This window comes from Nanorana parkeri, unplaced genomic scaffold, assembly GCF_000935625.1.
Source record: "Nanorana parkeri isolate BGI_ZX_2015 unplaced genomic scaffold, ASM93562v1 scaffold1125, whole genome shotgun sequence".
NCBI lineage: Eukaryota > Metazoa > Chordata > Amphibia > Anura > Dicroglossidae > Nanorana > Nanorana parkeri.
In genome coordinates, this window is record NW_017307393.1 from 472,382 (window position 1) to 487,077 (window position 14,696).

The 14,696-nt window shown below is 40.5% G+C and overlaps 1 long non-coding RNA gene across 1 annotated transcript; it reads left to right on the plus strand.

The window, feature by feature from the left end:
• The first annotated feature begins 1,333 nt into the window (after nt 1-1,333).
• On the plus strand, nt 1,334-5,015 carry LOC108796497. Its single transcript, XR_001941807.1, has 3 exons — nt 1,334-1,392; nt 2,907-2,965; nt 4,999-5,015. It is a non-coding gene; the product is annotated as an uncharacterized LOC108796497 (long non-coding RNA).
• The last annotated feature ends 9,681 nt before the right edge of the window (nt 5,016-14,696 follow it).

Consider the following 14,696-nt stretch of genomic DNA (forward strand, 5'->3'; position numbering starts at 1 on the left):
TATTGAATTGTTGCACTTTGTACTGTATAAACATATGAGGCTGTATACTGCTTATAAGATACAGTGTACATGACGATTTAGGTCTTACCTTGACTTCCCTAACAAGTATTATTGCTGCATGTATATTTACTATTATAACCATGTTTAAATGGTATAGTAACCAAAAATGATCAGGTTTTGCAGCACTCTTCTTCTTTATTTGTTCATCAAAAAATAATCATGATCATTACATGATACAAGAGGGCAGATATACAGTATATAGTGTATATATGGTTTTATTTTGTCAGGATGGATAGAACTTTTATATTTTACCTTAAAGCTGGCCATACACTTTACAACCATCACACAAATTTCGTCTTGCGATGGCTGTAAGGTAATTAAAAGCTTGTATGATCTGCCCATCTTGGACAGGCATATCGTACTTGCGATCATCGCAAGCCCGCCCCGTTGAGGGGAGGGCTTCCGATGACTGCAATGCTGAGCAGGCAGTGTGCGCTTGCGCACCCCGGCCCGTGCGGCATTTGTCTTACGAGCACGCCACAAATCCGCCGAAAATCTTCAGATTTTCGGCTGGTTTTCCAACGTGCTCGTAAGACAAATGGTCGCACGTCTTCCATACACCTGCCGATTATCGTACGATTGCAAGATTTCCCGCTATTATCGTGCGATAATCGGCAGGTGTCTGGCCACCTTTTAGACTTTTCCCTAGTTTTTAAAAAAATAAGAAACTCAAGTGGTTATGTTGCCCACAAAGAAACTCGAGTGGTTATGTTGCCCACAAAAAACAGTCACACTCTTCCTTTCATTTTACAAACAGCTATTGAAACATGCCAGCTAAATGCTTATTTTGTTTTGTTCTTGCCAACTAAGACTCTTTTAATTTTATAACCTTTGTGCCTGTGAATAAAATGAAGCATGTTAATTCCTCACTGGACTTATTAAAAGATAGCTCAGAATCCTTTATAAGCATAATAAAATCAATATTAATATTATTATTATTACAGTTTGCACATCACTTTACAATATAAAGGGAGAGAGACCAGTTACAATACAATTCAAAACAAGAGGGTTCGCCATCCCCAGAAGTTTATTTCCCAAAACCCACATAGGGACAATTCTGATTGTTCCCACACAGCAATGCCTTCCTCTTTATGAAAATATAGCTGGGCACTCCTGGAAAAGAATAAGGGTTTCTGTCAATATAATAGCTGGAGAGATGAAAAATGATGTCTTTATTTTCTTTATTTGTCTTATGCTCAGAGTTTGTCTAAGACATAAACATTGTCTTTTAGGCTTACGGTGGCTTCTTGGCTCTGAAACTGTTGTCCTCTTCTGAAGATCTGTTTGTATGTGGTGCAGTTATTGCTCCTATCACCTCTTTCCAGCTACACTGTGAGTATGACACCATAAAGAAGCACACAACTATGAAGAAAAGTTCCATGCATAGCTTTATACCATGGTAATTTGATTATTTTTATTGAGAATTTTCCTTTTTAATGGAAAAAAGAATTTCAATGGTAAACAACCACATTACTGAAATTGTATTGAGGAGTGGTTATTTGTTTTGGAAGACACATTTTTAATTGTTCCCTGTAGTGTAGTAAAAGATCAGAATGATCTTTTAGTCTCCATAAAATAAAAGGTATGTAACTGGTTCAAATTTTATGTTCATTTATTTTCCCCTCGTTTTAATCTGCCCATTGTGAAGTGCATTGACACTTGCCCCTCTAATTTGATATCCTGCTGTCTTGTTCTCAGCCTGCATGTCTCCTCTTCACTCCCTTCTTGATACTTAGGGGTTAATAAACTAAACGGAAATAGCTTGTTCACAAAGTACAAAGTAATTTTCACTTTGCACAGGACAATTTTCCTTTAACTTAGTGAATGAGGCAAAGCTCTGCTGACTTTAGGGATGCACTGATACCAATACTGGTATACCGATACCAATACAGAGTATTTGGGCGAGTACTCATACTCGCACAAATGCTCCAATACTTAAACCGATACAGGAACTTCCGGTCAGAGGGAGCATGGGGCTGGCTTTCTGGCCAATCAGGAAGCCGGGCTGCATATCATGACCCGACTTCCAGCCTCCTGATTGGCTAGGAAGCCGGCTTCCCTTGTTGCCAGGCAGCCTGGCTTTCTGACCAATCAGGAAGCCGGGCGGCAAGTCATGACCTGCCTCCTGGCTTACCGATTGGCTAGGAAGCCGGCTTCACTTGTTGCTAGGCAGCCTGGGTTCTTGACCAATCAGGAAGCCAGGTGGCACGTCATGACCCACCGTCCGGCTTCCTGATAAGCTGGACCCACGGTAACCCGGGATGCCGGTATCGGTATTCAGTATCAGCGAGTACCAGGAAAAAAAATTTTAGTACTCTTACTCAATACCAAAAAAACAGTATCTTGCATCCCAAGCTGACCTACTTCCAATCATGTGCAAGCTAAATGCTGTTTTTATTTATTTTCCTTGCATAGAATTGGGTATTCTTTGCAAAGGGAATTGTCACTTCATTCACTAAGCTTAGAGAAAATTAGCATTGCAAAGTGAACAGCCTTTAGTAAATCAACCCCTAAATGATTTTATTTTTTTTAAACATTGTTTATAAAGAAATGTTATCATTAAAAAAATAAAATGTGTACAAATATCATAGGCCAGATGGTTCTGTTTGTTGCCTTGGTCAAAACTTCCCACTCTCCCCCTAACTATATGAATTGGTCTGCATCCGTAGCTCAGGTAAAAATAAATATGTCCAAGGTTAGTCTCACAGCAGAATAACCTTTTTTTTGAGTAAAATCACAACCAATCCATTTTAAGTCCAGTGGAGTTTGTGTGAGTCACTTGTTTTCAGGAATTTCTACCATACATCTTAACCCTACTTAAGAAAACTATTTTCATTGTAATACAGCTGCAGTGCTTACTGAACGTTACCTGGGGTTGCCATCACAAGAAGGATCATCCTACATGGTATGTTTCCTGAGAACTGGAGTACTAATGTTGTGATTGGTATTTTCTCAGTGTTTCTCACTACGTGATTTTTTTCCCCAAGGTTACAAGCATATGAAAATTCTGCATGGGGTATACAACATCAGCAAAAATATATTTACCCACAAGATGGTTTTATATGGTAAACATTTTCCAAAGAACAATCTGTGCAGAAGGGTCATTAGGGGTAAAATAGACCCCTGATGCCACATCAAAGAGACCCTATAACTTGCATTATGCTATCACATGGCTTGTCAGTCCCCTTGTGATCGCCATAAAGTAAAATAAATTACAGAAATTAAGATTTCATAAAATAAACCCCAAAAAATATTTTTAAAGCCCCCCCTGCCCCGACATATATGATCATAAATGTGTGCACCTGCATATGAAAACAACAGTTGTGCCACACATTTTAAGTATTGCTGGAGTGACTTCATTCTAGGGCCATCATGTGCTGTTAACTCTAAATGTATGAGCTGTAGAGGTTTTTTGCAGTTTTATGGGCACACACATTTTTAAGCTTGATATGCTTAGCATTTATTTAACTCATGCAACCTCACTGAATTTTTCAATGAAAATATGGGTTTGATAAGCAGTAGTGCGAATATTGTGTGATATAAAAAATGTAAACTGCAATTGCAACCATCTTATTATACAGGGTGTCTGCATTCAGAAAATATATATAGGGTTATTTTTATTTACTTAGCTGCCGAAGGCAGCCTAGTGAACAACCGAGCCAAAGTGAGGTGAGCTGAACGACGTTTGGCTATTCACTCCGGCTCAGCCGTACATCGGCTGCCTTCGGTCAGCCGAGCATAGACTTCTGGATCAGCTGAGCTGAAGCTCCGGCAGCTCACTTGCTGCCATTCGCCCCTATTCAGGGGGATTCGGCATCCATATTGCTGTGTGACACTATTGTCATAAGTGCATACTGTATTAAATTTTTTATCAAAACCTTTATACATTTGTGTACAAATGTCAGTCAGTACAAGTCAGTATCAGACATCTCAACTCTCCCAGATGTTCCAGGCATCTCCCGTTATAATATATCGTCTCCCGGACGCCCGGGAGAGAAACATTTTATCCCGGAAAGGTTTACTCTGCTATATCTATCTAGAGTAAGGCCTCATTCAAACACAACGCAAGCAAAATTGTATATTGCGTATATACGCGTCTATGCGCGTATATACGAGCGTATATGCGCGTATATACGAGCGTATATGCGTGTACTATATGCAATCCCAGAATGCGTCACTCGTAATGGAATTTGAATGCGTTGTACGCACGTATATGCGCGTAAACACGCGTATCTGCGCGTAAATATGCAAAGATACGCTGCCCGGACGCATCTCTGTTCCATTCTGGTTTTGCGCATATATACGCTGCGCAAATATACGGCTCCATACGCGGCTGTGTGTATGGAGCCATTTATTTGCATATGTTGCATATGGTACAATACGTACGTACGCGCAAATATGCGCATATATGCGCGGCAGTGTGAATGAGTCCTAAACCTTTCTCTGCTGTTTGTTTGTTTTTGTTTTTAATATGGGGGCCGCCGACTGACGTCAGAGTAAAAATTAAAATAAAAAAAGGCAGCATGGAGAAATATAGCTAGATTGCTATTGGCTATTTTAATTTGCAATAGCAGGCTGGCTATTGCACTCGCCCTCTGCTGCTGGTTCTCCATCAAGTCCTCCTCTGCACGTGCAATAGCCTGCCTGCTATTGCAAATTGAAATAGCCAATAGCAATCTAGCTATTCATTCCCATACTGTCTGTTGTTTTTTGTATTATCACTCTGACGGCAGGAGCTGTGAAATACAAGAAAAACAGCAGATAGCAAGGGAAGCATTAGCTCCTCTGCTATCTGCCATCATTTCAGGGAGGTGCTCTCTCAAATGAGAGGGGCACCGCCCTGAAATTATTTCTTTTGGGTTGGGATGCTTGCAGTATATGGCTCATCCCTATCATTTGTATATGTGCTTCCATTTTTACATGTGTTGATCTCCCTAGGTGGCCTCTGTATTAAATGATGTCCAGAGGTTACAGAGTCAGCGGTTTCTACTTGTCCATGGGACTGCAGATGGTGAGAGACACATCCATGGAATGAGCAGGTGCATGTTGGATCATCTTATTTCCAGGTCATTATATTGGCAAAGCATGTATTACTAGAGAATGTGAATGTACAAGTGGGAAGTTCTTCACTGTCAAAGTTCCTAACATCAAATAATATTTGCCTTCAACTAACTTAGCAAACAGTCATTTATCATTGTACATTTTAATTAAGGGAAGATATTATTCCTGTGGTCTGCATGGTGTATGATATTGCAGGCTGAGATGACAGAAAGCTTTCTGCCCTAATGGCAAGCATCACATTGTTTGTGCATGTGCCTGTAAACTGACAGCACATGGAAGGAAGGTGAGATCATTTTGTGGCCAGATTTACAGTGCCTTGCAAAAGTATTCATCCCCTTGTTTTTTCCTGTTTAATTGCATTACAACCTGGGATTAAAATGGTTTTTTTAGTGTGCATAAGTATTCACCCTTTTGCTATAAAACCCCAAAATAAGATGTGGTCCAGCCAATTAACTTCAGAAATCCCTTAATTAATTGATAAAAATCTATCTATAGGCAATCACGGTGTCACATGATGTCACTATAAATACACCAGTTCTTAAAGGCTCCTGAGTATGAAACACCGCTAAGCAAGCAACAAGAAGTCCAAAGTGCTCTCCAAATAGGTCAGAGACAAAGTTGTGAAGTAAAGATATTGGTTGGGTTATTAAAAAACAAATCCCAAACTTTGAAGATCCCACATAGCACCATTAAATCCATTTTAACAAAATGGAAAGAATATGCCACCACTACTTAACCTGACAATGGAAGACTGACAGGCCAAAACTCACAGACTGGGAAAGAATAATGAGAGATGCAACAAAAATTCCAAAGATAGCACTGAAGTAGCTGCAAAGAGCCATGGCAGAGATAAGAGTATCTGTCCATATGACAATTTTAAGCCGCACACTGCACAGAGTGGGGCTTTATGGAAGTGAGGCCAGAAAAAAATAGGAATAGATGTTTGGAGTTCGCCAAACATGTGGCAGACTCCCTAAACACATGGAAGATAATTCTCTGGTCAGATGAGGCTAAAATTCTACTTGCTTGTCATAGTGGGAAATGCTTTGTGTGGTGCAAACCCAACACTTCCCATCGCTCTGAGAAAACCATCCCTACAGTTAAGAATGGTGGTGTCAGCATCATTCTGTGGGGATGCATTCCATCAGCGGGGACTGGAAAACTGGTCAGGATTGAAGGCAAAATGGATGGCACTAAATACAGGGCAATTCTTGCAAAAAACTATTTTCAGTCTGCCACAAACTTAAGACTGGGATGGAGGTTCCGCTTCCAGCAGGATACTGACCTAAACATACTGCCAAAGCGGCACTCGAGTGGTTTATAGGGAAACATTTAAATGTATTGGAATGGCCTAGTCAAAGCCCAGAACTCAATCACAAACTTAAAGTTTGTTGTACACCAATGCACACATGTAACTTGAAGGGGATGGAGCAGTTTTGACTTGAAAAATGGGCAAAAATCACAGTGACTAGACGTGCTAAGATAATATAGACATACCCCATAAGACTTGCAGCTCTAATTGCAACAAATGGCGGCTCTACAAAGTATTGACTTTAAAGTGTAAATACTTTTTTTTTTCTTAATTATTGTTTGTGCCAAAATAAAAATTGTTTTGCGTCTACAAAGTGATAGGCATGTTGCGTACATCACATAGTAGAAACCCTCAAAAATCAATTTTAATTCCAGGTTACAGTATGATAAAACAGGAAATATATCAAGGAGGGTAAATACTTTCACAAAGCACTGCAGGTAAAAATGTTCTACAATTATAACATTTACTTTCATAAAATAAATTAAGATCTATGCCATATGTTTACACCTTTTCATTTGTTAAACTCAATCTTTCCTAAGAGCTGTGTGCTGTAAACTTTAATAGCATCCTGAAATATTGCATTGCATATCTACTGCTCGGTGCAACTCTGTGTGATGTTTACATTCAAAAAGTTTTAGTTTGCAAAGTTTGAAGAGTTTATGTCAATCAAGAGGATGCTGTTGTCTCGCTCCTTTTTTTTTTTTTGTCAACTTTTACTCTAAAATTGAAATGAGGAAATTCATATAATCTCTTACTGTACTGATGATGATGATGATGATTGATGATGATGATAATGATGATGATGATGACGACGAAGTAAACGTGCCCACAATTCCACATGTCCTATTCTGTGCTTTACTGTTTGGTTTGTTCGCAGTACCTGGCATCTTCATCAAGATACTGACAGAGGTGGAGATGTTTCTCAGACTGCAACAAGTTTTATTACTTCCCTACATTATTCTGTTGGTGGAGGGGGACAAGATCTAGGTTTGATAATAAACACACAAGAATCAGATCTTGTCCTGGCTCAGACAAAATATTTCTGGGGGTTTAGGAATCCAGGACTACAGACATCCAATCAGGGGCGTAACGAGAAATCCTAGGGCTCCATAGCAAAATGTTGTAAGGGCCCCCCACACACACACGCACACACACAACGAAACCCCCCGTCCCCATTTTAATAGAAATGCGCTGATCAGCACGTTTTTGAGCGTTTTCAATTGCGTTTCAGTGCTGAAACGTGACTAAAAACAGCCAAAAATGCTCTTTCAAAAATTGTGCGGAAACCACTGTGAAACGCTTAAGCCCTGGTGTGAATGGGGCCTTTACTTTACTTTAATACTGCCACACCAATGAGAGGCTGAGGAAAAGGGGGATTATAAAAGAAATGAAGGAACGCTAAACTGTAAATAAGCGATTTATGTTATAAATCGCTTAAAAATGATACAGGCGTATATTTAATTACAACACAAGGTATCACAACGCACAGCAATGCATCACAAAGCTTTGCCACAGTTAAATTAATGTTTTTTTACAAAAGAAAAAAATCATGCACTGCGATGCGTTCTAACAACGCACTGCAGCTCATGTGCCTGGCGTACACCACAATATGGTGCACGTGTATGTTATGTGTGTGTAGAGGAGAGGGGGGGTTGTGCTTTTTTTATTATTTACACATTTTAAATTTATTTTTTAATTATTATTTATTATTTTACTGTTGGGGGGGCGTTGGGGAAATATTAGGGGTCTAAACAGACCCCTGACATTTCCCTTTTGAAATAGAAAAAGACATTGAGGACACAGTGTCCTCAATGTCTTTTTCTGCAGCCTCAGCACAGTGAATGGGAAGCACTCAGTACAGAGGCTTCCCATTCATTCACAAACTGCTGATAGTGACATATTTATTATCAAGCAGATTATCAATGGGGAGGAGCCTCTGTACTGAGTGCTTCTCCCCATTCAGAAATTCATGAGTGAACAAGAGGTGATGTAAATCACGATGATCGAGCGGCAGGCGGGGAGGAGAGCTCCTCCGCTGTCCTCCTGTCAGTTTCAGGACAGCAGCGGCTCCTCCGCCGTCCATTTTTTTTCCGGATCCCCGCTGCCTCAGCCCATACAAGCGGGGGAGAGCAGCGGGGATCCGTGCCACCCCCCAGTGCCATGGGCCCCATAGCGACCGCATCGGTCGCTATGGTGGTAGTTCTGCCACTGCATCCAATCTTCTTCAGCAAAAGTTTGTCTCTAGATTAGAGGGTAAATACATTTCTATGGCAGCAATAAATATGGACCTAGTTCCATTCCAGGATGCTGCAGATGTTGAACCTACTGGTCTGAAATAGATGTGTCCTTCAGGTACTGGACTGGTGGAAGTCAGCTCAGAATCTGACATTCGTGTCCTTAGAAGGAGCAATCATCCAGTATTGGCTGCCATGCAGGCATTGTGGAAATTGCATTACCAGTAGCAGTTATTCTGCATTACCTTGGATGATTTAAATAATCATGTGGTGGGCATAAGGATCACTAACCCATCATTTAAAGTCTAGCACAGTAGCTGTACTCTTGAAGAATGCATAAATGTTCACAGCGTTTTACTTACATTTTTAACATAATGATACAAAGAGAAAAATGCTGAAACAAGTAGATTTGTGACAGAGACAGAGAGAATCTGGGACAACTGTCTGCCTGCATAAACATCCTTTCATGGTTAAATTAAAGCCAAAGTAAACTTTTCTTTTTTCCCGTAAAACCTATAATTATAGTTGGAAAATAGAACAGGCCACATCATCAGTGAAAATGCTATGCCAATGACTCATTGAGAACGCCTAAACATTTACTGGCCAATTTGTTTTATACTGTATTCTTTTTTTTATTATTATTATTATTTTGAAATCAGCATCTGGGGGTACTACAGTGCACATTAAGCATATTGATCACAATATAATATAGTTAAACATGATATAACATTTGTATAAAGGAGAATCTCAGTGTTAGAGATTAGTCGTATACTGTAAATAAACTTGTTCGAACAATAATGTCCTCTGCACTGCAGCAATATTGCATCAGGAGATAAATGTTCAGCTTGATAGGGGGGGCGTTGGGGAAATATTAGGGGTCTAAACAGACCCCTGACATTTCCCTTTTGAAATAGAAAAAGACATTGAGGACACAGTGTCCTCAATGTCTTTTTCTGCAGCCTCAGCACAGTGAATGGGAAGCACTCAGTACAGAGGCTTCCCATTCATTCACAAACTGCTGATAGTGACATATTTATTATCAAGCAGATTATCAATGGGGAGGAGCCTCTGTACTGAGTGCTTCTCCCCATTCAGAAATTCATGAGTGAACAAGAGGTGATGTAAATCACGATGATCGAGCGGCAGGCGGGGAGGAGAGCTCCTCCGCTGTCCTCCTGTCAGTTTCAGGACAGCAGCGGCTCCTCCGCCGTCCATTTTTTTTCCGGATCCCCGCTGCCTCAGCCCATACAAGCGGGGGAGAGCAGCGGGGATCCGTGCCACCCCCCAGTGCCATGGGCCCCATAGCGACCGCATCGGTCGCTATGGTGGTAGTTCTGCCACTGCATCCAATCTTCTTCAGCAAAAGTTTGTCTCTAGATTAGAGGGTAAATACATTTCTATGGCAGCAATAAATATGGACCTAGTTCCATTCCAGGATGCTGCAGATGTTGAACCTACTGGTCTGAAATAGATGTGTCCTTCAGGTACTGGACTGGTGGAAGTCAGCTCAGAATCTGACATTCGTGTCCTTAGAAGGAGCAATCATCCAGTATTGGCTGCCATGCAGGCATTGTGGAAATTGCATTACCAGTAGCAGTTATTCTGCATTACCTTGGATGATTTAAATAATCATGTGGTGGGCATAAGGATCACTAACCCATCATTTAAAGTCTAGCACAGTAGCTGTACTCTTGAAGAATGCATAAATGTTCACAGCGTTTTACTTACATTTTTAACATAATGATACAAAGAGAAAAATGCTGAAACAAGTAGATTTGTGACAGAGACAGAGAGAATCTGGGACAACTGTCTGCCTGCATAAACATCCTTTCATGGTTAAATTAAAGCCAAAGTAAACTTTTCTTTTTTCCCGTAAAACCTATAATTATAGTTGGAAAATAGAACAGGCCACATCATCAGTGAAAATGCTATGCCAATGACTCATTGAGAACGCCTAAACATTTACTGGCCAATTTGTTTTATACTGTATTCTTTTTTTTATTATTATTATTATTTTGAAATCAGCATCTGGGGGTACTACAGTGCACATTAAGCATATTGATCACAATATAATATAGTTAAACATGATATAACATTTGTATAAAGGAGAATCTCAGTGTTAGAGATTAGTCGTATACTGTAAATAAACTTGTTCGAACAATAATGTCCTCTGCACTGCAGCAATATTGCATCAGGAGATAAATGTTCAGCTTGATTTAGTCAGGGAAAACTTAGATTCAGATACTACAGTTTTAACATTTAAAGTGAGATGAGTCAGCTTATGTTATTGAGTTATTAGTTATTTAAAGTTATTTATATTTCTTTAAGTTTTTTTTTTTTATTGTTTTTCTTTGTGGTTAAAGAGAAATCCAAATATTAATTTTAAGTAGGTACTGGTGGATTGCCCTCATCATAGTTTTGTACTGCATCCTAGTAGATCCTGCCATCCTTTACTTCCCTTTTGTTGTGGCGAATTGTATCTGCTAAATGTATTTCTTACCACTGATGAATAATTTGTAAGGTAAAATTATTTACTTTGATAGTGCTTAGCAGAGTTCTTACATATTAAATAAAATGCTATTTCTCTTTAAAGAAGTAAATGAAACTAGGATAAATGTAGAAAAACGAATTAAAAGAACAGGACAGCTACTTAGTTTATGGCCAAAAAGAACCAAAAAGCACTACAATAAAGCTCTGCAAAGTAGAGTATGGATTCTAAAATCAGCCAACTGTACATCCAGTGCTCCAGTGTTCTGTGTTAGTGGCTTATAGATTGCATCTATACACCAGTGGTCACTAAATGGCAGAACGCTGTCACCTATCTGAGCTGGGTTATGGCTGGCTGACAGTGCATACACTGGCCTCCGAGGCACTTCCAGCCATGACCCAGTCATTGGCTGTTAGGACCACTGGCTTACTAGCAACCAATGATGTCAGGCAGACAGGGCCAGCTCCTAAACTACAAGTGTTCCGAGCAGCTGCCACTAGCACGCCCCTTGTGGTTTTTGGGTCCCATGCTTCTCTGGGGGGCCTGGTACCACGGCATTTAATTTAAGAAGCGAATGTTGTACTTTAAGGCCCTATGCACACCATAGCATTGCACGAACACGCGTTGCACCACAACAGATGAAAACAACACAAACGGTCCTTTTTTAACAATATGCACGGTATGTGCGTTTTGGTGCGCTGTGGTGAGGCGTGCATTGACTCTACTGTGTAGTGCATTCGGATGCCATTCACAATAAATGGCACTCCAACACACGGCACATAGAGTCATAATGCACAGGTGTAAAGAGCCTTCAAAAAACCAGACACTAATCTGAATTCCACTTTTGAATTGTTAGTCGTGCAGCCTTACTTCTTTGAAATTATTTGATTCTTAATCATTTTCATTCTCTCCCTCTCACAGCAAAAGTATTGAGCTGTAAAGCTGCCCTGCCCCCTCTCAGTTTTTTAACCCAAGCTAAAGAATCATATAACACAGGCGCTGTGAGGATTACATGAAAGAACAAAATACTATCTTCATTGACAGTTTACCCCCCTCCAACAGCCCTGGCAGGGTCAGCAATCAAGGCTGGGTTCAGGCAAGAGATAGCTCAGCTTCCACTGGGTCCTTACAGTCTAATAGTCAGATGACAATGCTGCCTTAACAGAGGCAGAGGAAGAGATTACAGCTATAAAAGAAAACACACATATCCCCGAGAAGCAAGTCTGTACTATTTAAAACCTTAGGAGTGAGATTCAGTCTTAAAACTTTCCAATCCTGACTGGTCCCCTGAATGCCAAGTATTTGAACCTTCGTATAGCATCACTTCCTTCTCAGCATGTCATAGCCAACAGGTCTGAATCAGAAAAGATGACTACTTCTTTGGTGCAGTAAAAGCTTCTCCTGATAGACTTGTGTAAGATGTGCTGTCAGTCATTATGATGTAGTGGAAAGAATGGCCTCTGGTACACAAAATTACCAAAATGTCAAATATTGGATTGTGTAAAACCTTATCAACCACTGTTAGAAAATATGTAAACAAATTGTAATTTGATATATTTATTAACTTAATCAGTTCCTCATTTCAATATAATAGCCTACTTTTATCAATAGATTTGAGTTGTTTTTATACAGCTGATTGATTATATGAAAGGTTTAGATTTTGATCACATTAAAGAAAAAGTGCACTTTAAAGCAAAGTGCATTTATTCTTTTTTCCTCCTCCCCTGACCTAAACTATCCCAACCTCGCTCTCTGCAAATCTGTACTTACCAAGATCCGATGGACACGGTTCCCCTATTTTTTACATCCAGTCCCACAGTGCTCCCTCTGCTGGCTGCACCTGAACATTACAACCTTATTGACTTCTATGGGGCCGTCCCCTGGCCGGGAGATGGATGCAGCCAGGAAACAGAGACTTGGAGTATTGGATACACAGCAAAGTGCAGAGAAGCCAACCTCAGATCACGGTGCGAGGTACAAATTTGCGGAGAGTGATGGTGGGATCGTTTAGGTCAGGGGAGGAGGGCACAAAAAGAAGAAGTGCACTTTGAACATACACTAATGCTTTAAACACATGATCATTTATACTATACGATATCTGCTCCTTTATTTCTTATACTTAATGTAAAGATGTTTTTTTCATATTGTTTACTCACTGTTTCATATCTGTCTATATTTTTGTGTATTTTTTTTTCCCACAAAAGCCAACGTGCATTTTCAACATACAGCTGAACTACTGAGTCGCCTGATCCAGGCTGGAGCCAATGTCACCTCAAGGGTATGGCTGTAAAATTATACTGCAGAAAATGCTTACAGGAAAATTAGATCTACAACACTCTTATCCTATAAAAAAATTCATAGCTGTGATAAGACGCTGATTGCATGAGCACCCATAGACGTCCCTCTGTACCTAGATAGAGGACCAGAAAATATTGTATTTTGATAGCTGTATGTGGGTAATAATAAAGGTATTCAGCAAATCAATTCCCTTTTTATTTTATATGCCTTTATATTTTTCCCCACATGTACACGCACTCAAAATTGGCTAACAAAAGGGACATTGGTTGGAGCAAATCATAACAATGCCCGGAGTGCCTGAGTTGCAGCAATAGAATTAAAGTATATCTATGGCCAATATATATATAAAAATATATTCAGTACCTCTTTCTAATAAATGTACATTTTACCTTTGTCTCTTTTAAATTGCTGCAAGTACAGGAAAAAGGGATTTAATGCTTTCATAAATCTAGTGAGGTGCTAACTTCCTGTAGTGAGCTGACAACACAGCGTCTTTGCTGCTCTGAAATCCAAAGCAAAGTTACCAGCCCTTTCTAGTTAATTTCTGTGAACTACAGAAAACCTACAGCAGGGGTGCCCATCAGGTCGATCGTAATCTACCACTCAATCGCAAAGCGAACACTGGAAGATCGCGATCGGCTCACTGACCTGAGCTCCCTCCCACGGTGCTAGTGCGGCTGAATTAGTCAGCCGCTGCAGACGGGAAGGGGCGGAACACCTCTCTTTGTGTGCAGCGTCGGCTACGTCCAGCCACACGAGCATCGCAGGAGGACAGGATGGCGCACATGAGGAGACCTGGGAAGCTGCAGTGCAGGTAAGGAAAGATAGCCAGGGGAGAGAGAAGAGAGAGCAGAGACAGAGAGAAAAGAGCAGAAAGAGAGAATAGAGACAGCAGAGAGAGAGGGTAGAGACAGCAGGGAGAAAAAAGAGACAGCAGAGAGAGAGAGGAGACGTCAAAGAGAGAGAGAGAAGAGACAGCAGAGAGAGAGAGAGAGAAGAGACAGCAGAGAGAGAGAGAGAGAAGAGACAGCAGAGAGACCGGAGAGAGAGCATGTGGAGAGAGAGAAGAGGCAGCCAAGAGAGAGGGCTGGTTCACACCACAAAGTCTGCGTTCCAGAGCGTTCGGCCTTTGAAACACACTGGAATGCAAGCCGGCCAGCAAGATACAGGGGAGAGAGCAAGGAGAGGGAGCGCGAGATGCAGTAGTCCCAGTAACGTGTTTTTGAAATAAAGGTGTTTTTTC